Here is a 21,341-nt window from a genome sequence, read left to right as displayed (position 1 = left end):
TAAGGAATCCTTTGATATGAGGCTCTGATAACTTTTGACACAACTGTCCCTTGATTATTCTCATTAGATAACATCCAGAAAAACAAAGAGCCACCGCATCACATGAATGAGGATCCAGGAAAGCAAGGGGGAACCTGGTAATAATTTACAGGACCACCTTTATGGACTGGTTGGTGGACTCATTCATGTATCTGAGACATGATCAAATCTTTCTATGTGCCAGGTAGTTATTCTGCTTCGTAAGATGTCAAGTTTTCTGACATGAGGCGGATGAGTAGGAAAGATGGTACATTTCCATCGAGAGTCATTTGTAAAAGGGCCACGGTCTAATGACCTTATATGTTGTAGAGACTCCTTTGTGAGTTAGGAAGCTGGAGTCAGGTTCTGGGCAACCGAAAACTGTAAGTGAGGTCTCAACGTGAACATAGCTGAGATTTTAGGGACAAACAGTCATGGGAGCTGTCATTGTGGGTTCTTTAGAGGCGTCCCTGGCCTTTTTTTGCTCAATGCCAGGACCATCTCCACTCTCTGTAGTGTCAGCCCAACACGTCTCCAGATGTTGTTCAAGTGCTTTCCGGGGTGAAATTGTTCCTGGGTAGAAACCACTGGGCTTCAGCGATGAGAGTGAGTTTTAGCATCTCTTTGAGACGTCCTGCATGGGTTTCCCACATACTATCACATTGAGAACTGACCTTCAAATCAGCATTTCTGTTCCACACAGGGGACACCCAGATGCAGACACCAAGACCTCTGTGTAAGATGAAGATGACACAATTATCAAGAGCTAGAAGAGGCAGAACCTGGGGCTATCTGACAGCACCTTTTGCTGGATAAACTAATTAATTTAAACAGGTTATGTGTATCTGTGTTTTGTCTGCATGTACGTGTGTGTGGCACTTGTATGCAGTGCCTGCGGAGGCCAGAAGAGGGCAATGTAAACCTGGGGACTAGAAAACCTTGGGGTAGGTTGTATGCCCCTTTTTGAGAGTGCTGGGAACCAAACAGGGTCCTCTGGAAGCAGCCAGTACTCTGAACTGCAGAGCTCAGAGCTGACACTCTAACCTTCTTGCTATAACATGTTTTAAACATTCAAGAGAAAAAAAGCACAGAAAAAAACCTCACTCAAGTACCTAGTTCTTCATCAGAATGAATGATAATATTTATGCATATTTTTGCTTTGTATCTGTTTGGAGAGAGTGGAATGCTGTCATTGGAGAACCTCCTTTTTAGGCTTCCTTCATCTTATTTGGCACACTTTCTCATCTAAGTGACCATTTTACTGGAGCAGATGCCAGATCCTTATAAAGTATGAGACTTTATACTTTTCTTACATGCATGTAACTACACTGAAATATTGAATATTCTAAAAACACACACAAAGAGTAAACTTCTTTTTAAAATGTTGTCTTTTTTTTCACTAGAATTATTATTAATTTTTGTTTAGCTATTTTTTTTTTTATGACATGGGGCCTGACTGTGTACCTCAGGCTGGCCTTGAACTCATCAATCCTCTTGTCTCAGCCTCCTAAAAGTTGGAATCACAGATGTGTACCCTTTGATGGGCCCATGGGCTACCTTTCATTCTTTATCATCACAAGGTGCGCTTCCGGGCACAGGGCTGTGTGCGCGTGCACATGTGGGAACTTTCAGGAAATACAGGTGGCTGCTGGCAGGGTTTTTGGGTGACAGGATGAGCAGCGTCTCTTTAAAGTTATTAGATATTATCAAATTGATCTCCAAGATAACGGCACTAAATTACACTCCTTCCAATCCACGGCAAGATCGTCTCTTGCCATCCTTGCCAACATCCGTATTTTCAAACTTTGTAATGTTTTCCCGTCTGGTTGGGGGTGAAATAGCATATAATTATGGTTTCAAACTCTCATGTACGTAACCATTCTGCACCGTCTTACTTCGAGAAGCCTCATTCATGCAAACATGGAGAACACGCCTTCGCCCATTTCTTGAAGTCATCATGAACGTGTGAGTGCGTTTTGTATATATAAAGCACTGTTTTTGAACATTGCCATTGTTGGGGGCAAAAACACGTTCTTGCTCTAGCAAGACGACAGCACGGGTCAAACGTCAAATCCATACATACTTGCTTTGGACTTATAATTTCAAAAATTACAAAAGAGATTACATGAATAGCTCAAAAAGTGCCTGCATGCCAAGAATGTCTAAATGACCACATCTATCACATCTGCATTAGAGACAGAGGGAAAACTCTGTATCTCTGTGCGCATACACATACACATGCACATGCACATTGCTTTTTCAATGATTTTTATACCCGAAAAAACTGAAAACAAAGTCACTGTTATATAACAACAGAAAAGCTGTGAAACAAGGAAATTAACATCAATACAATACTGCAGCTTACATGTCTTATTCATACTGTATCCACCATCAAATCATATCATGTCATGTCATATCTTATCATATGTCACATATCATGTCATATCATGCTATATCATGTCATGATATATAGCATGCCATGTGAGGTCCTATCATATATAATACCAGGTCATATCATACCATATACCATGTTATACCATGTCATATATCATGTCATATCATGTCATATGTCATGTCATATCATGTTATGTCATTATTATGGTTTTTACACATGAGAAACATTTTGCCTTTTCCAGATCTAAGAGGCCACTGCATTTAGTTGTTTTGTCTTCACTTTATCTCTCAAAAATATTGTTTTCATATATATGCACATATGTTTACATGTGTCACAGAAGCCTGCAGAAGGAGTCTGATCCCTGGGGTTGGGGGCATAGGAGGTTGAGCTGTGTGGCTGGGAACTGAACTCAGGTCTTTAGAGAAAGCAGCAGCTGCTTCTAACCACTGAGCCATCTCTCCAGGCCCAGTCCCACTTAACATGGATAACCTCTCAAGCCTCCAGGAACTTCATATTCTTAAAGGCTCCTGCATCATCTCTAGTTTTGTAGACTCTCCCTCAGGTTTGTCTTGTTTAGATCCTCGTGATCGGATTCAAGGTTGAGCTTTATTTTTGTAAGAAGATTCAGAGATGTGATATGTCACTGTAGATACATTATGTGTTCTGTAATCATTGGAGCTATATTTTAAGCCATTTCATTATAGCAATGTCTTCTGGGCTTTTATTTTCACTTTGTAATTAGAGATTATCTGTCAGGGAGATATTATGAGACTAGAATATTCTATTTATATCAGCATGGACTCGTGTATTTAATAGTTTATATCCATCATTATGTACGTGGATGTTCAATTTGTTCATGCTTTGCCATCTTTGGAGCTGGCATCTGTGTCTTTTGACATATTTCATGTTGGCTGATCATCTTTTTGAAACTGCAAGACATCCTAGTTCATGATGTGTGTCCCTACTTGGTCCTGGCATTGTCCAGTCTCTGAGTGTTCTTGATTCCCTCAAGTGGTAAGTGGCATCTAGGAACCCAGATCCAGGTACATTCTCTGTTACTGGTATACAATTTAAACTTATCAATATTCCGTTCAATGGCAATATCTCACTTAACAGGAACATTGGCTGCTGACTTATATATGAATTTAAAATGAAGTTATTAACTATAATAACTAATTGTGAAATAGCAAAAGATTGGGCAAGCCTACTAATCTGTCAATTGGGGTCTTGTTAGATAAATTATACAAATCCATGTTCTGGGACATTGATTATCCACAAAAGATTAAAGAATAATGTTAAAAATGGCGTTAATTAAAAAACCAAAATGCACAACCAAGAACTAGAGAGGCAACTCAGAGGGTAAAGAGCTTGCAGCACAAATTGAGGACTTGAGTTGCTCTCGCCAGCATTTATGCAAAAGAATGTGGATGTGCATTCGTCACCCTGGGACTAAGGGTGAGGACAGGGAAGCCCTGGGGCTTGCTGACCACCCTGTCTTGCCAGAATTGTCAACTCCAGTGTCTACTCTAGAAGAATGCCCCCAGATGGTTTGTTATAATGGACTTAAACAAGTCTTCTTGTTTTATTACTTGTATGGCTGTTTTGACTTCATCTATGTCTATGTATGCATCTGGTACCTATGAAAGCCAGAAGAGGGCAGAGGATCCTCTGAAACTTGAGTTTCAGATGGTTGTAATATGCCATGTGGGTACTAGGAATCAAACCCAGGTCTACTGGAAGAGCAGCCAATGTTCTTAAGCACTGAGCCATGTCTCCAGCCTAACTGTGATAGACTTATGTTGGCACAAATTCCTGTAGCTCTGCTTATAAGCAAGTGGGTTGATTTCCCTGTACATGTGACACTTATGAGACCGGAGCTTTTGTTACAAGGGGTCTCACAGCCTCTGCATCCACTCTCTTAGAAGGCTGCTGCCCTGTAGAAAGGCCTGAGGTGGCTTCTGGGAGGATGAAAGACTATGTGGGGGCTGATCTGGGCAGTCCTAGAGGAGCCCATATATACTAACTAATTGGCCAGTGGTCAGACATGTATGCAAGATCCCCTGGTCCTCCAAAAGTGAGCCATCAGCAGACTACAGAGAACAATCAAGTTGTCCCAGAACAGAAGAGATGGTATAATTCCTCAGGTGCTCCAGCCAACCTTTAGCCAATGACCTAAATAATAAACATTTCTTGTATTGAGCCAGTAAGTTTTGCAATTCTTCCTTACATAGCAAAAGCCTATTGGTTATGAACTCAAAGTTGACCTTGCTTCAATAAGCCCACAATTACAATGTGATAGGAAAGATGGGATGATTGATTTCCTCTAAGACTGATTTTCTTTTCCACATATTGCTTGGTCTTTGTCCTTTCATTCCCTTGTCTCTGCTTAGAACCCTGTAAGGCAAAGAAAATCCACGTCTTTCAGAGTCCTAGAACACTGTAGCAACAGCAAGAGTGACTGAAGTCAGCTGTGGCTGCATACAATGTAACCCATACACATATATACACACACACATATACACACATACATGTACATATACACACACAAACATTCACAAGCACACATACACACATGTATATATACACACATACACACATACACATACTTACACACATAAACACACATACACACATACACATACATACACACATATATACACATACACACACAAGCAGAACAGTGAAAGGAGGAAGAGGAAGAGTGGGAGCAGGACAAAGTGCAATGGAGAATGAATATGAACAAAATATATACATGCAGGAAGATGTAATAAAGAAAGCCATCATATAGAATTACTATATGCTCACAAAAGACATTTTGAAAGAGAACTTCGGTGGATAAAGTTAGCCTTGGGTTGCAGCTGGCTCTTTTTTGCAAAGGGCTGGACTCTGCCTGGTAGCATTTCAGGGAGAAGTTGTTGGTGGTACATATTTTCCTACCACATAAGTCAGCAGGAAGGCAGAACTGAGTGCCAGGCACCACATGTATGGTCGGGAGGGGGAAGGGTGTGCACTTGCTCGGCTACTCTGCTAGAACTACTGGGGACCAGGCCCAGGGGAGTCTGACATTTAGACAAAGTCACTCTCAGCCACCAGCACAGAGACCATGCAGGGCAGGGCTCTGAATGGCTCTGGCATCTGTTTTGTCAAGCCTCATGCCCACATACTGGGACGGCTTGTTTACACCCAATAGCAATTAGCACCGTGGTAAAGGCCTTGTGCTCTGTGCTAATTCAGACGAACAAGCGTGTCTGACTCTTCTGAGAATTACAGCTAGTCACGGAGGGCTCCGGGCACACCTGCCTTCTCTCGTCCGGGCCTTTGTTTTAAAATGAAGGGTTGGTGCAACCCAAAAGGTTGCATTCTCTCTTTGCTGAAGGATAACCATGGAGACCCAGGGGAGGCTGCGGCTGTGGCCTGGTTTTTGGCCCTGAATGTAAGCTTTCTGCCATGGAAGGACAGTGAACAGCTGGGAGCCAAAGCGGCTATTCACAGCTCGCCAAAGCTAACAGGGTGGGCCCAGGGAACACCCATGGGCAGATGTCTGGCTGACAGCAGTGCCCACCGCTGGAGACTGTTCTAAAACCACCATGCACACAGGTGGGAAACAAAGACCCAGGCTAACCCCACTTTGGGATGGAAAGTTTGTTGGTTAGTTTTGTTAAAGCCTCCTCAGCTGAGCAGCCATCTGCTTTCATTCTGTGGAAATGCCCCTGCCTGGATTCGAATCATCATCCATTTGTTGGTCTTCAGCTTTGTTTTAAAGTCAGGCTCATTAAGATATCCTTTATGTTCAAGAATATTTTCACTATTAAAAAAAAAATCGAGTAGGGTACATTGAGTTCTGGCAAACAGACATCCAACGCCACATCAAGGAGTAATTCCTACTGTTTGCTCCTTTTTGCAGAACTGGGAAGGTGGCTCAGTGGGTAAAGGCTTATGCAGCTGACACTGCCAACCTGAAATTCAGTATCGAGGGAGGCCAAGGCAGACTCACTGCAGGAGGAACTGAAGTGGAGCTGCTTACTGGCTCACCCTCTCTGGCTTGACCCAGCTGAGGTCTAGTGTGCAAGCCCAGCTGCCTAGGACTGGTACCACCGCCGTCGGCCAGACCCTCCCATATCAATTAGCAATTGAGAAAATGCCTCACAGACACACCAGTCTGATCCAGTTTCTTAGCTGAGGCTCCCCTATCCAGGTATGAGACTCTGCACAGGACCAAGTTGACAGCTGAGGCTGAGGCTGACTCAGAAAACAAGGTGGAGAGCAATTGAAAAAGATTCCCAGTGTCAACATTTGGCTTTCCTGGGTTGATACTGCCAAGTGTTCTCTGGGATGAAATTGTTCCTGGGTAGAAAACACTGGGTTACAGCAATGAGAGTGAGTTTTAGCATCATTTTGAGACGTCCCGAATGGGTTTCCCATATACCATCACATTTAGAGTTGACCTTCAAATCAGACAGTATTTCTGTTTCACACAGGGGACACCCAGAAGATGCAGAGACACTGAGACCTCTGTGTCAAATGGCACGATTATCAAGAGTTGGAGGAGATTAGAACCCGGGGCTATTTAATCTCACCTTCTGCTCTGCTGTGAAAAAGCACATATATGGATTTATTAATTTAAAATTATGTGTATCAGTGGTGGCATATGCCTTTAATCCCAGCACCTAGGAGGCAGAGGCAGGCAGAGGCAGAGTTTGAGGCCAGCCTGGTCTACAGAACTAGTACCAGGACAGCCAGAGTTACATGAAGAAAAACCCAACCCAACCCAACCCAACCCAACCCAACCCAACTCAACCCAACCCAAACCAAACTAAACCAAAACAATACTCCCAATCCCCACAAAAAACCAACCCCCCCAAATAACAACAAAAAAAACAAAACCTAACCTTGTTTAATACACAGTGTTCAAATTCTTGTTGAAGATAATTCTCATGTATTTCAATCTTATAGAGATGTATGACATCACTCCATAATACCTCAAAGCATGAAGCTCAGGAGAGTCAAAGCAGCAACCGCCAGCGAAGGCCTGGCAACAGTCAATGCCTTTAGTTAACTCTTCCTCTCTTGAGAGCTCAACTTGAGGCTGGAATTGAATCTTCCGAGCCCCCACGGCATCCAGTTACAAGTTCATCACAGACAGGTGCTCCAACGCATTCTTGTCTCCCACGCTAGTTTTATGTAAAAGACAAACAGGTATTTTGCACTAAACACTTGATGGTTGACTGGGGAAAACTGACAGGCACTGTGAGAGTGTGCTAGGGTTTGATGGGGGAAATGTAAAAACCAGAGAGGACTGAGTGAATGGGTTAGAGATCCTTTACAGCAGAGGTTCCATTCTGGAATGTTCCTGGAAGGCTCCGGTTTAGCTTGAGGTGGACTTCTATAAGTGGTTGGGCCATAAGGGCTCTGATGCTGCTGATGGCTTGGAGAATGACAGAGTTGTAACCTGAACAAACAGTGGGATGTGGCACTGAAGGGTGCATCTTGTCTCTGGTCTCCCTGCTTCCCGCCAACCATGAAGAGAGCAGCTTCACTTCCTTCCATACATGCTCCCCGCCGTGTGTTCTCTCACCATGGCCCATGATCTGTGGAGCCAAGTGACTTTGGACTAAAGCCTCCTTTACTGTGAGCCCAAATAAACCAGTTTTAACCTTTGTACCACACGTATTTTGTCCTAGCGACACTGACAATATGGAGGGCATTGATGCTATGCTATGTACATTGTCCCGTCCAGGTCATTAGACCCAGATGGACACTTTACACCATGCAGGTGCCATGACCGGGAGAGGATTTGTTCTAAAAGTCACGTTGCTCGGGCTTCAGGGTCTTACTTGAATGAGTCTCTTCCAGCGAGAGTCACAACCGTTATGTAGTACTTTGTCTTAGTCGGTGTCCTGTTGCTGTGAAGAGACACCATGACCACGGTGTCTGATAAATGAAAGCATTTAGCTGAGGCTTTATTACAGTTTCAGACATCTAGTCCATTATCATCATGGCAGGAAGCATGGCGGCATGCAGGCAGACATGGTGCTGGAGAAGGAGCTGAGAATTCTACATACAGATCTGCAGGCGGCAGGAAGAGAGTCACTGGGTGTAGCTTTGACTTTTGAAACCTCGAAGCCCATCCCCAGTGACATACTTCTACAACAAGGCCACACCTCCTAATCCAACCCCGGAGCATTTAAATATAGGGGACTTTCTAGGGGACGTTTTTATTTAGGGCACACACAGTGTTCTATATGGAGAGAGGAGAAATTCAGCTTGTAATTGGAGTCTGCAAGAGATCTCAGAAGCAGGAACCTGGATATTGGTCATCCCTGTGTCATTCTCTATTTGTTTAAAGAAATACTAAGGGCTGGGAATATATCTTAACCGGTAGAGTTTGCTTTCCAGGAACCAAGCCCTGGGTTTGATCCCTAGCACCATGCATAATGGGTGGGGTATATCATATGCCTAAAATCCCAGCACTCACAGGGTAGAGGCAGAAAAAGAAGAACTTTAGGACCAGCCTCAGGTATACAGCTCAGCTGAAGGCCCACTTGGGCTATGTGCCACTCAGCTAGAAATGAACACACTGCAAATAGTAGAATTTTTACTGTTGGCGGTATTATTGGGCTTTGGTTTTCGTTAAGAAAATGTCCCCACATTTGGATCTGCTCTTGTAGACCTTTCTCCCACCACTGACTGCGCCCAGGGTTGAACCATGTGGCGACAGAGGCATTCACAGAAGATCAAGTGTGGGCCCCGTGAGCGCTTGTCTTTTAAAGTGTCATAGAGCAGACCCTTTCCTCCTCTCTCAGACAGGTTTCTTACTCGTAGGTGCTCTCTCTCCTGCCGGGCATCTTGGATGCCTCGTTCTTGTGCCAGCCTTGTGGGTCGGTCACACCCTGCTCACTCCACTCTCTCACAGTGGCTCCTCCGGCCCCACAGTCTAACTCCCAGCCTGCAGATCTCTGTAAAGGCGGCATATTTAGGCAGCAAGATTTCAGGCAGAGCCCACCTGACAGCTTGGCTTGTAAGTCGGGGTCCCAATTCAGAATCTCACCGGCACTGCTGACCAACTCTGGGATTCTTACACATTCCTAACCCCCTCGGCCTTAGTCTCCTCATCTTTAAAATGGGAAAGACAATAGGAACATAGCTTTCAAACGAAGACAGGTTAGGAGGGCTGTGAGGCCTCTACAAGGCAGGGGCTTGGGAAATACTCAGTAAAGGAGTGAACCCCACCATGTTGACTAGTAGGACATTTGTCCTCATACAATGCCTCCTTGTTCCCTGAACTTTCTCTCTCTAACATGGTGACAGTACCGTTCTCCCTCCAGTGGTCACATGGCTCTGGGCTGATCTCTCTCACCTGCCTTTCTTCTCACTTAGGTGCTGAATTTTTCGGTGGTAGAAACAAGGTCTTAGGCTTGCGGCTACTGTCTATAGTGAGTCCCAAGAAAAGAATATCATCACTCACACATTTGTTAGTAGTGGACACTGACCAAATGTTCACAGAGAAACCACTCCTGCCCCAGTGAGGCTGAGGCACCAGCCAAAGCCATTCATTCTTGATAAAGCTTCTGTTGTTATGAAGGAAAATAAGAAGGAAGAAATCACCATATTTACCTAAAAGACTGTTACTGTGATATTGCAGCTTTCCTTTGTTTTGGAAGCATGTTAAGTGCTTTGTCATTAATGGCATGGTATTAAAATTAGATTGCAGGGAGTATTTTGTTCTTTAGACACAGCATCTTACTGCATAGCTCAGGCCAGCCTCAAACTCAAGATGAATCCCTGCTTGGCCTTGAACTTATGATCGCCCGGCCTCAGTCTTCTGAGTGATGGAATTATGGGTGTACACCGCCACGTTCTGCCTTAAAGGTTTTATAATTGCAAAATGCAACAGTCAATACCACGTAATTGTATCTCTCCCCTTTTTGGCGAAATGTTTTTATTGGTTCGAGGAGACACAGTCCTGAGACTTGCTACTCCAAAGCACAGCTGTGCATAGAACAGCACTTGATCTGTGCTTGTTAAACAGATCCACATGGCATCTTATTTTCGGATGTGAGCACTATGCCAGCGAGCCTCAGCTCACCACTAAATAATTCCTACTGCTACGCATTGAGTATCTGACTTGTGCTTCAATGCTGCTGGGGTCTGAGAACACAAGACAAAACAGTCCTTTGGGTGAAGGAGATTGCTCACAGACAAATCACCTTCCACGAAAGCCTTGGAGCTCCAGAACCCCAGAGCTAGAACACATGTCTGTGACCCAGCGATGCTGGGAGCTTTCTTTCTAGTTACTGTAGCCAACTGGGGAGCTCCAGGTTCAGTGAGAGACCCCGTTCCAGAAAAATAAAAGGTGTAAAGCAATAGAGAAAGACTCATGGACAAGTATATGCATCTACATATTCATAAATAAACATGTATATGTACATACATACACATACACACACTGCACCCTATGCCTCAATGATTTTACTATCAGTCCCAACAGTCTGGAAAACACACACACACAAGATATTAGTATTTACCAGTATATTATTTGAATAATCAGTCAATACCAACACCTAATATTGGTGCCCTCTGCCCTGGATGGAGAGGATCTATAATTTATGCTCTATAGTTGTCTGTCCCTAGACAGGACAAACCGATGAGGGCATTTGAACCCTCAACTGGTAATATTTTGGGGTTCCCATGCTATAAGAAGGAATTGTAGAGAGCAATATGATTTCTAGCCCCTGAAGCCCCATAGATATAAGGACTTTGGACCATTTGAAGAATATTTATTAACACATGAAGGATATGAATGGTCCATAAACCTACTATCTAAATTGTCCCTGCTGGGTATGAAATAAAAGTATTTTACCATGTGGTTAGGAAATTCAACTTAAAAACAGGAAGCCGTAAAACGGAGGTAAATGCTCACTGTTCTCAATGGGCTATTTGCAGGCATGTGTCTGAAGCCTTTTCAAGGCATATTTGTATACTCCTGTATGTTGAATATGGGGTTAAACAAAAGAATATTTGTATTTATGGGTTGGGCTTTAAGTCAAGCATAGAATAGATACCTGGTATGAGGACCTAGGTTTGGGTCCACAAATTTCAAATAGAGAACATGTGTGTTCAAATACCAATAGCCATCACCGAAGTCATCAGAGATTCCAAAGAAGAGAATGACAGTAACACCCCCAGCCAGGAATTCATATTCCACGACTTCCGCATTACTCTGCCAACTCCATGGGGATGACTGATTTCACATTTCCCCCCTGAGTTAGTTATTCATCTTGGTTGGTTTGCACATAACCCAAAGTGTCTGTCTTTCCCTCTGTGGACCTTGCTCTTCACACTCATCCTAGAAATGGCGCCTACTGCAGGAGCCCAAGTTGACCTGTAAGTTCACTCTTGTTTGAAAGTCGTTGACTTCTGTGAAGTTTGTTTGTTTTTGTCCCCAGGCGTTTCTCATGCCCTTATTGAATGGTGTCTATCCTAACCGCCGTCTTACTCTATTGGTACTTAACTCCGTCTTACTCTATTGGTACTTAACTCACGACCGGTTCTGTCTGTTGCCTCCTGTTCCATTCTGTTCACGGATCCTGTCTCAATTTCTCTCATCTATCTATTTTTTTTTTTAGCAGCACCAAATTGCTTTAATTATTGTTGCTTCTTAATATGTTTTGATAATCCGGAAGGGATAATTTACTCCATTGCTCTTGTCTACCCCTCCCTGAGATTTCCTAGGCATTATATGTTTATGCCACAATAATTGCCAGTATCGTTTTCCTAATTTTCTCTACTCAAAGAAACCGACTCTAATGGAAAGTCTGAAAGCATGACGTTTGCTCTCTATTTTTGATAGTGACCCTTTATGGGTTTAAGTAGTTTTCTTATATCTTAGATGCTATGAATTTTTACAATGAATAAGAATTTGCTTTTAATTGATTGATCTTTCCCTGTTGCACACAGAGTCCTCATATCATCTCCTAATACCACAGCTTACCCTCCCCCCACACCAGACAAAAGCATTTGCTGAAATACTCTACCAGCTAACACGAATTTTGTATTGCAGATGGCACTAAATCCAACTTGTTGCTTTTGTTCGCTTGGCCACAGCTCTCCACGTGGGTTCATGTATTTGGTCTCTGACTTCCTTGTGGGTCTTAGGAGATTTGGGGATCCTAACTCATAACATGAGCTGGGTATTTTTCCTTTTCTAGTCTCTAGTAGAGATGTGACATCACTCTTAGCTATTTTTCTAGTTTAAAAAAAATTAGAATTTTTCTACTTTTCCACCATATTGATCTGTACTGGTTTTGGACTATAGGTTGGATATCTGCCATTTTACAAATGATTCTTTTTTATTAAAAATTATACATATCAATTTATTTTTCACTGTGCAGACTTGTGCTACCATGCCCGGCTAAGTTTTCACAGTGGAACTAAATAGTACAGAATTTCTACCATGCTCCCTAGTGTATGGGTTTACCTTTTAAAAACCTCCTGAATTCAGGTTGGCCCAGAAGCTGAACATTTTAACTCTAAAATGAGAAGATGTTTCAAAATGCAAGAAATTAAATTAATTAGCATATTTAGTTTATCACCCTTGGTTATTTGAATTCCCTCTAGGTTCTGTTTTGGTATTTTTATAGATATTTAATATCCAGTTTATAAATAGCTAAAAAAGAACCTCATTTTTCTCTGTTCTTAAAAAAAGTTTAGTTGGTTATATGTTAACAGTTAATTCCCCCCCCCCCTCTCTCTCTCTCTCTCTCTCCCCCCTTCCTGCCTCTTCCTCACTCTCCTCCTCCTGTCCTCTGATCTCTTGTCTCTATTTGCTACGGATAAGTCTGCAGTTTGTCTAATCTTCATTTAGCTCTTTATTTCTTCCCATGTGCATATGTGTATACCAATGTCTGAAGAGGCCAAGGAGGACATCATGTGTCCTGCTCTTCCATCCTCTGTCATATGCCCTAGAGACGGGGTCTTTCTGAACCTGGAGCTAGAGCAGCAGCCAGTGAGCTCCAGAGACTCTGACCTTGACAATGCTATGGTTAAAGGTCTATGTGTAGCCAAATCTGGCTCTGTACATGGGTTCTGTGGATTAGAACTCAGGGCCTCATGCTTCTACAGCAAGCCCTCTAACCCACAGAGCCAGTCCCCAGTTTTTTTTTTTTTCTTTTTGTTTCTCTTCACTTTTTTGGGGCAGTTATGTTATGTGTCTGCCATGAAATTATTATTTTGCTTTCTTTATATCTAGTGTGTTTTAACACCCTTCATACTTTCCCCCTGAAATTTTTACTAGGTATATGCCATTACCAAATAGTCTAGATTAACTCTATGTACCTGTGTATGGATTGAATGTATCAGTTGTAGAGCTCATTTGCTACAAATTTTACTCTTTTTCATCTTTAAGATTTCTAGCAGATATTTTTGAATAGTCACAGATTAGTCAACTGTTTTTTTTTTTTTTTTTTTACTTTACTGACAACTATTTCCAGATAATAGTTTGAGTTTGGTTTCTAGAATATTTATGCTTAGCCAGGCATATTAGTGCAAAGATGAAATGCTAGAGTTCTCGAGGCTTAAGTAGAAGAACTGAGAATTCAAGGCCTGCCTGGCCCACAAAGGAAGATACTGTTTCAAAAGAAATAAAAATAACATCCTAAGACAAAACCTAAAGTACTATCCTTGTTCATTTTTAATGTTTACATCCTCAATAATTGGTGAGCATCTTTAACTTACACCTGCAGATTGGTTCAGAATAGTCACATCGTCGAGGTTCATTCCTGCCCTGGTGCTCCAATGGTGGCCTGCACCTGTTGTTTTCCTTTGTGTTACATTTCTACACATAGTTTGGAATCCTGTCTGAAGGTTGATGTAGAATTTAAGGGTTTTGGTTTCTCTGCCATTTCAAGGTCTGATGACCTCCTGCCCAGCACTTGAACCACAGGGCAGAAGCAAGACATCAAAAGAGCCATGGCTTCTTTCCCTCCCAGGATGCTCGGGGTACCACTGGTCCAGTCACCAGGGCTCTAAGTCTTCTTCAGGAGCTACATTTGTTCCCAACTTCCCCATAGCCAATAAGTCTGTATCTCTAGGCAGGACCTTCCTTTTCATTCCTCAATGTTTTATCCTGTCTTGAATTCATGATTCAAGCATAGAGTCTAGTAACTTCTTATTAGATAAGTTCAATCTTTGGTGTCTCACAGGAGCTCAGTTCTGGGAGGCCACTGCAGACCCGGGTGTCCAGTCTGTGGGGCCTGTTGCTTTTGTCTTTGTCATTAATCTGTATTTCTGTTCAGTTGGGGACTTCCTAGTCTGTCTTCCTATTAAACACGTCCTCCCAACATCTGATATGTTGAAGCAGTCATGGGTTGAGACTATGTTACTTTCACTCAGATTTAACACTAGTTTTGGTAAACTTACAGTCACATGCTCTCCGAGGTTTTGAAATGTGATGATACCTTGTTACATTGCTGCAGCCCTTGTATACTTTTCATTTTTTTTTCGAAACCAGAAAATACTTTCAAACTCTCACAAATGAAATCATTTAGGGCAAATAGCAAGTTTTCCCTGAATGTAGAACATCTTTGTGGACTGGAGGGAGATATGTTTTTCGGATGTTACTAATAGCTTCATCAGATGGAAGATAAATCCAGGGTCTTTCTGAAAACAGAAAGTTCTCAGCACCACAGGCAGCGGTTTTCTTGTGTATTTTCTTTGTTAGAGTGTCACAGGCCTGCCTTGCTTCAAACTTGCAATCTTCCAGCCACACCCTCCTCTGTGTTGGGGTTACAGGTAAACATCACCATACAGCTCTGTACCATTTTATGTTTTACCTTCTAAGGTTTAGAATGAATTTTTGTTGATGCCAAACAGATCGCTAACATACAAAACGGCACGTCTCTTGGAGGAAGGATTCCATAGCAACTGAGAGATAGGTTAAATCACATAACCTATTTTCTTTTTGTATCCTGAATTGCTTTCATAAGATATATGGATAAATTCTTTAATTTGAGTGCTAGCTTATGCATTATACTTTCTGATTTTTCTCTAAAGGGCTTGCTGAGGGCTTGACAAATGCTAAGTTGATTTACAAAACGCACTTGGCACAATTGCAGCATTTTAATCAAGACGAATTCCAAGGCCAACAAACGGCAAGTTGACGTTCTTGTTTTCTACCTAATGGAAATATTTAATTTCCAGAATGAACCAGCAGTCACCCTGGCTTTGCTTAATTCCAGCTTTGCCTGTAACAAACCATTCTCAAGGCCTACACGGTGGCTTCTGAGTCCCAGAACAAGGCCGGACACTGTGGCTTTTAGCTTGAGGTACTAACTGATTTGTTTTTCTTTACTGGGCACAGGGACTCTTTATTAAAACCCAGAAGCATCAGAATGCTTTCCTCTTTCACTTACAGAGGAGAATAGCTCCCCAAATTGTAGAAAGAATTAAATTTTTATGACATTGTAGCGAAAGTGTTTCTGTCTGTAGGTCACCAACATGCCCAATAAAAGCTGGGAGAGTCATTGGCAATTTCCCGATTCAATCCTTTGAATTAATCTGCCTTGCTGATAGTGGAGAAAGAGACACACCTTTTAATATTTGTGTTCCAAGGAAGACATTTCTGGGTACCTCATTCTTTTCTGTTAAATTAAAAAATGGTCAGTGTTTTAGTTTCATTTCCTGACACTATGATGGAGAGCACTGGCAAAAAGCAGCTTAAGGGAGGAAGGTTTATTTAGATTACAGTGTCAGGTCACTGTAATCTAGCAAAGACATCCATGGTAGGCCCCTGAAGTAGCTAATTACACCACATCTGCCATAAAGAACAAAGAAAAAATGTGTGCTTGCTGGCACGTTTGGTTGCTTACTTTTTCTTTTTACATTCATCAGGGTCCTCTTGGTAGGAAGTGGGACTACCCATAGTGGGCTGGCTGGGTTTTTACACATCAATTTAATCTCGAGACGTTTCTTCACAGACATGCCCACAGGCTAACCTGATCTAGACAATTATTCTATTACTACCTCTAGGTAGTAATTCTAGGATTACTAGGTTGTATCAAGTTGACAATGAAAACTGAGCATCATAATCATCAACAAAACAAAACAAAACAAAACAAAGAAATCATCAAGCTGAATCATCAGAAAAAACGTGTCTCTTCATATTCTCACTAAAATCGAGACTTAAAAAAATTGCTGGTGATGCTGAGACTGTCCTACTAGGCTACTTTATCATACCAGTGAGAAGAGCTGTGACTGCTTGTCACAGCCTCCTCCTTCCCTTCTCCTAGGTTGGGGGAAGCCCATGCTTTCTAGTCTAATAGAACACAACATTCTTTGTACTCTGAGTCCTGCCCTGTTTGTGCATCGAAACTGGAATCTTTACGGTTAAGTTGGCAGTTGTCCTGTCTCCTCGTTCTTCCCACTGTAGACTCACTTCATTTTGTATGAATTTTAAGCTTAAAGAGACTCCAATGACCAAGCCAAAGACTGATTGATCGTTCTTTCCCTTTCATTTTTCTTTCTTTCTCTACCTCCTTCCTTTCTATTTTTTACATCAATGAAGCTTTAGGGAACTAACTACCATATTTTTGTTACCAAATACCCAAGAGATTATGTGTGTCTCTGTGTGTGTGTGTGCGTGCATACCATTATAAACCCATTATGTATGTTACTTCTTCAGAGGTCAGTAGCATACAATGTGTTTTTATGGATCAGAGATGTAAAGTGATAATCTATATTATACTTATAATGGTAAAAAAAAGGTTTTTCACATTAAGGAAATAGTTTTTAACCGATTTTATTGGATATATTTTATTTACATTTCAAATGTTATCACCTTCTCTAGATTCCACTCCATATTCCCGATCCCCTTCCCCTCTCCCCCTGCTTCTATGAGAGTGTTCACCCACCCCCTCCCTCCCACCTCCCTGCTCTGACATCCACCTATATTGAGTCATTGAGCCTTGGCAGGACCAAGAGCTTCTTCTCTCATTGGTGCCCATCAAGGCCATCCTCTGCTACATGTGCAGCTGGAGCCACGGGTCCATCCATGTGTGCTCTTTGGATAGTAGCTTAATCCCTGGGAGCTCTGGTTGGTTGGTATTATTGTTCTTATGGGGTTGCAAACCCCTTCAACTCCTTCAATGAGGAAATAATTTTAAGTGAGTAAGCTCTCAATTTTTTAAAAAGAAGTTTTCCAAGTAATGAGCAGATGAGCTGTCCCATCTACTGGTTGTCTGTGGGGTCAGTCACTGCTTTGTTGTGATAGATGATTAGCTTCAGATGGCAACTTGACATGCTCTAGAATGACCTGTGAACAGACTATCAATGAAAGATGCCTGCCTAGATCAGGATGGCCTTTGAGCATGTCTGTGCAGATTGTCTTGGTTATGTTAACTGTGGTAGAAAGACTCAGCCTAAGAGTAGATGGTACCACTCCCTGGGCTTGGGTCTGGTTTGTGTAAGGGTGGAGAGAGTGGGTTGGGTAGGAAGCATGCATGCCTTCCTTCTCTCTCTGCTCACGACTGTTGATGTGACAACTTGCTTCAAGTTCCTCTCTTTGCTTTCCCATAGCAATGGACCATGATTTGGGTTTGTCAACTAAATAGATCCCTTCTCACCGAAATTGCTTCTGTCAGGATATTTTGTTATAGCGAAAGAAATTAAACTAGAACAGTTTTTAATAAAAGCAAACACATCTTTCTGTCTAAACAGGCTTGGATTGTCTCAGGGAAGGGTATGGTTCCTTTGACTTATACACTTGGCACATACTGGAAGACATCCAGTGGAACAGGCTCCAGCTAGCAAGACCATGGCTACACTTTGAAGGAGGTTGAGGGAAATACTGGCCTTGTTCTAAAAGTGGACTTGAGAAGCTGAACCAAAGAAATAACCATGAGCTCCACAAATAAGATAATTCAGCAAAGGGAGTTTCCCAGATACACCTGAAATCTGTTGATAGCAACTATACATATTAGAAAGGATGATGACAAAGATGCAGGCCAGTGAAAATAACAGGAGATATTTATCATTTGTCTGTCTTAGTTAGGGTTTTACTGCTGTAAACAGCTACCATAACCAAAGCAAATCTTGTGAAGAATTTAATTGGGGCTGACTTACAGGTACAGAGATTCAGTCCATTATCATCAAGGTGAGAGCATGGCAGCATCCAGGCAGGCATGGTGGAGGAGAAGCTAAGAGTTCTTCTATATTTTTCAGGCTGCCAGCAGAATATAGACTTCCAGGCAGCTAGGACTAGAGTATTAAATATATATATATATATATATATATATATATATATATATATATATATATATATATATTACAGTATATGTATACTTACATATACTATATATGTGATACACATACATATACAGTGATACACATACTCCAATAAGGCCACACCTACTCTAACAAGGTTACACCTTCAAGTAATGCCACTCCCCAGGCCAAGCATATACAAGCCATCACTCTATCTGTCTGTCGTCTATCTATCTATCTATCTATCTATCTATCTATCTATCTATCTACCTATCATCTGCCTATCTATGTTCCAACTGCCTATATATCTATCTATCTATCCATCCATTCATCCATAGATAAACTCACTAAAGATTCTGGCCAACTTTACACTTGAGAAAAGAATAGCCTCTTCAGGAAATTGGGATTTGGGAAGTCAGGTATCCACATACAAGAGAGTGAGCCTAGATTCTTATTTTATATCATACACAGAAACTGACCCCCAAATAGATGAAAGACTTAAATGTAAAATACTCCTCAAGGAAACCACAGGCTAAAGTCTTCAGAGACTGGTACAATATGCCCCTCTTCCACCCACCTCCCACCCAAAAAAAATTGCAGGCAATTCCCCTGGGATACAAAGGTAGGAACACACAAAACTAGTACATTTCTGCCCAGGAAAGAAAACAACTAATAAATAAAAAGTCAGCCTGCGGGCTGAGAGGTAACGTGTTCAAACCACATAGCTGACAAGGGGTTAATATCCACAGCCCGAGGAGCTCATACAACTCAATAGCCATCCCCCAACAATGCAATTAAAAATATGCTGAACAGACATGTCTTTCTACAAGTCATGCAAACTGCCAAGGAGTAGATCTAAAGGTTTTCAACATTATTCCCGATTAGTGAAATGCAAGCCTCAATCACAACCATTATCACCTCTTACCTGTTAGTCCATAATGAAAAGTGAGGAATATTTGCTAGTGAGGATGTGGAGGAAAAGAGAGCTTATGTGTACTGTTGATGAGTGTATTAGTTGTTTTTCTATTGCTGGGATTAAGGCAACCTCTTTGGACTTGCAGTACCAGGGGGATGAGAGTCCATCATGGAGAAAGACCCACTGTAGCAAGTAGCTGGCATAGCGGCAGGAACAGGAAGCTGAGAGCTCACATGCTCAGGAGCAAGCACAAAACAGATAGTGAAGAGGAAATAGGGTGAGACTGAAAGTTTCCAGAGCACACCCTTAGTGGCACACTTCCTCCAGCAAAGCTCTACTATCTAAACTGCTCTAAACAAAGCCAAATGTGTTCAAATACCTGAGACCACGGGGGGTATGCAGTTCTCATTTCAAATCACCACAATGGATACAATTGGAGCATCCTTAAAAAGTTAAAAAGCCACCTGATGGTCTAGGAATTCAATTTTGGGGGATTTATACAATGGGACTGAAATAATCATGCTGAAGAGACATTTACATGTAAGCATCTATGTATGTATGTATGCATACATGTACAGACATGTTCACTGCACCATCATTGTAAAAAGCCAGAATACAGTGAGCTGTGTAACCATGGATGGATGCGTAATTCAGCCCTAAAAAGAAAAGACAATCTTGTCACTAATAACTACACAGGCAGATGGGAATGCAGCACTTTAAATGAAATAAGGCAGACACAGAAAGACAAGTACTGCAAGATTTTACCTATATGTGCATTCTAAAATTGTCAAATAGAGGGTAGAAGAGTGGCTGTCAGGGGCTGAGGAGAGAAAAATGGGATGATAATGATTAAGGTCTGGAGTTAGCATGGTGCTTTCAGTAAATATATTGTCTTCTATAATGTATGTTTCCTATTTAAAAAATGTTCTAAATGTTCTTTCCAATTGTTGCATAGTATTCCCTACCACAAACTCATGGGAAAACTCTGTGAGTTTATTCTCTCTGTTTCTGTCTCTGTCTGTCTCTGTCTCTCTCTCTCTCTCTCTCTGGTATTAGGAATAGCAGTTAAATGAACACCCTTTTATCTACACAGAGGCAGATATTTTCCTAGTATGCCCTTTGCAATGGAGCTCTTCTTCCTAAATAGATTTGACCCATTTTATGCCTCTGTCTCACCTGTGTTCAAAGTTTGATTGTAACAAGAAAATTCTGGTTTGTTTATCCAGTATGGGCAGAATAGGAACAGACACATCAGGCTTGGATTGAGATTAGGCTGGGGAAATTGCTCAGTGAAGAAAGCCTTGCCACTTAAGCATGAGAATCTCAGTTCAAATCCCAAGAACCCACATAAAGGAGGAGGGCACATCTGTGGGGTGGATGGGCAGGGAGGGGAGAATGAATCCCTTAAAGCCTGACAGCAAGATGTGAGGAACAAGATACCTTGTCTCAAACAACATGGTAGGCAAGGATCAATAGCTAGGGTTGTCTTCTGCTTGCTACATGTGTGCTATGGCATGTGCTAGTATGTGCACGCACACACACACACACACACACACATCACACATCACACATCACACATAGATTAAGACTGTGACATTTGGTAAACCAATACCCACGAGTGGATGGTTGAGATCAAGGTGAACTAGATTGTCTTGTCTAGGTGGGCAGTTTATACTTTTATTAATTGGCAGTGAGTTTATGGTTTGGATGTATTGTGGATTGAGAATTTAACATATAAATCTGTTTGATAAGTTG

The sequence above is a fragment of the Micromys minutus genome (assembly GCF_963924665.1).
Source record: "Micromys minutus genome assembly, chromosome: 24".
Classification (NCBI taxonomy): Eukaryota; Metazoa; Chordata; class Mammalia; order Rodentia; family Muridae; genus Micromys; species Micromys minutus.
This window is presented reverse-complemented; position numbering follows the sequence as displayed.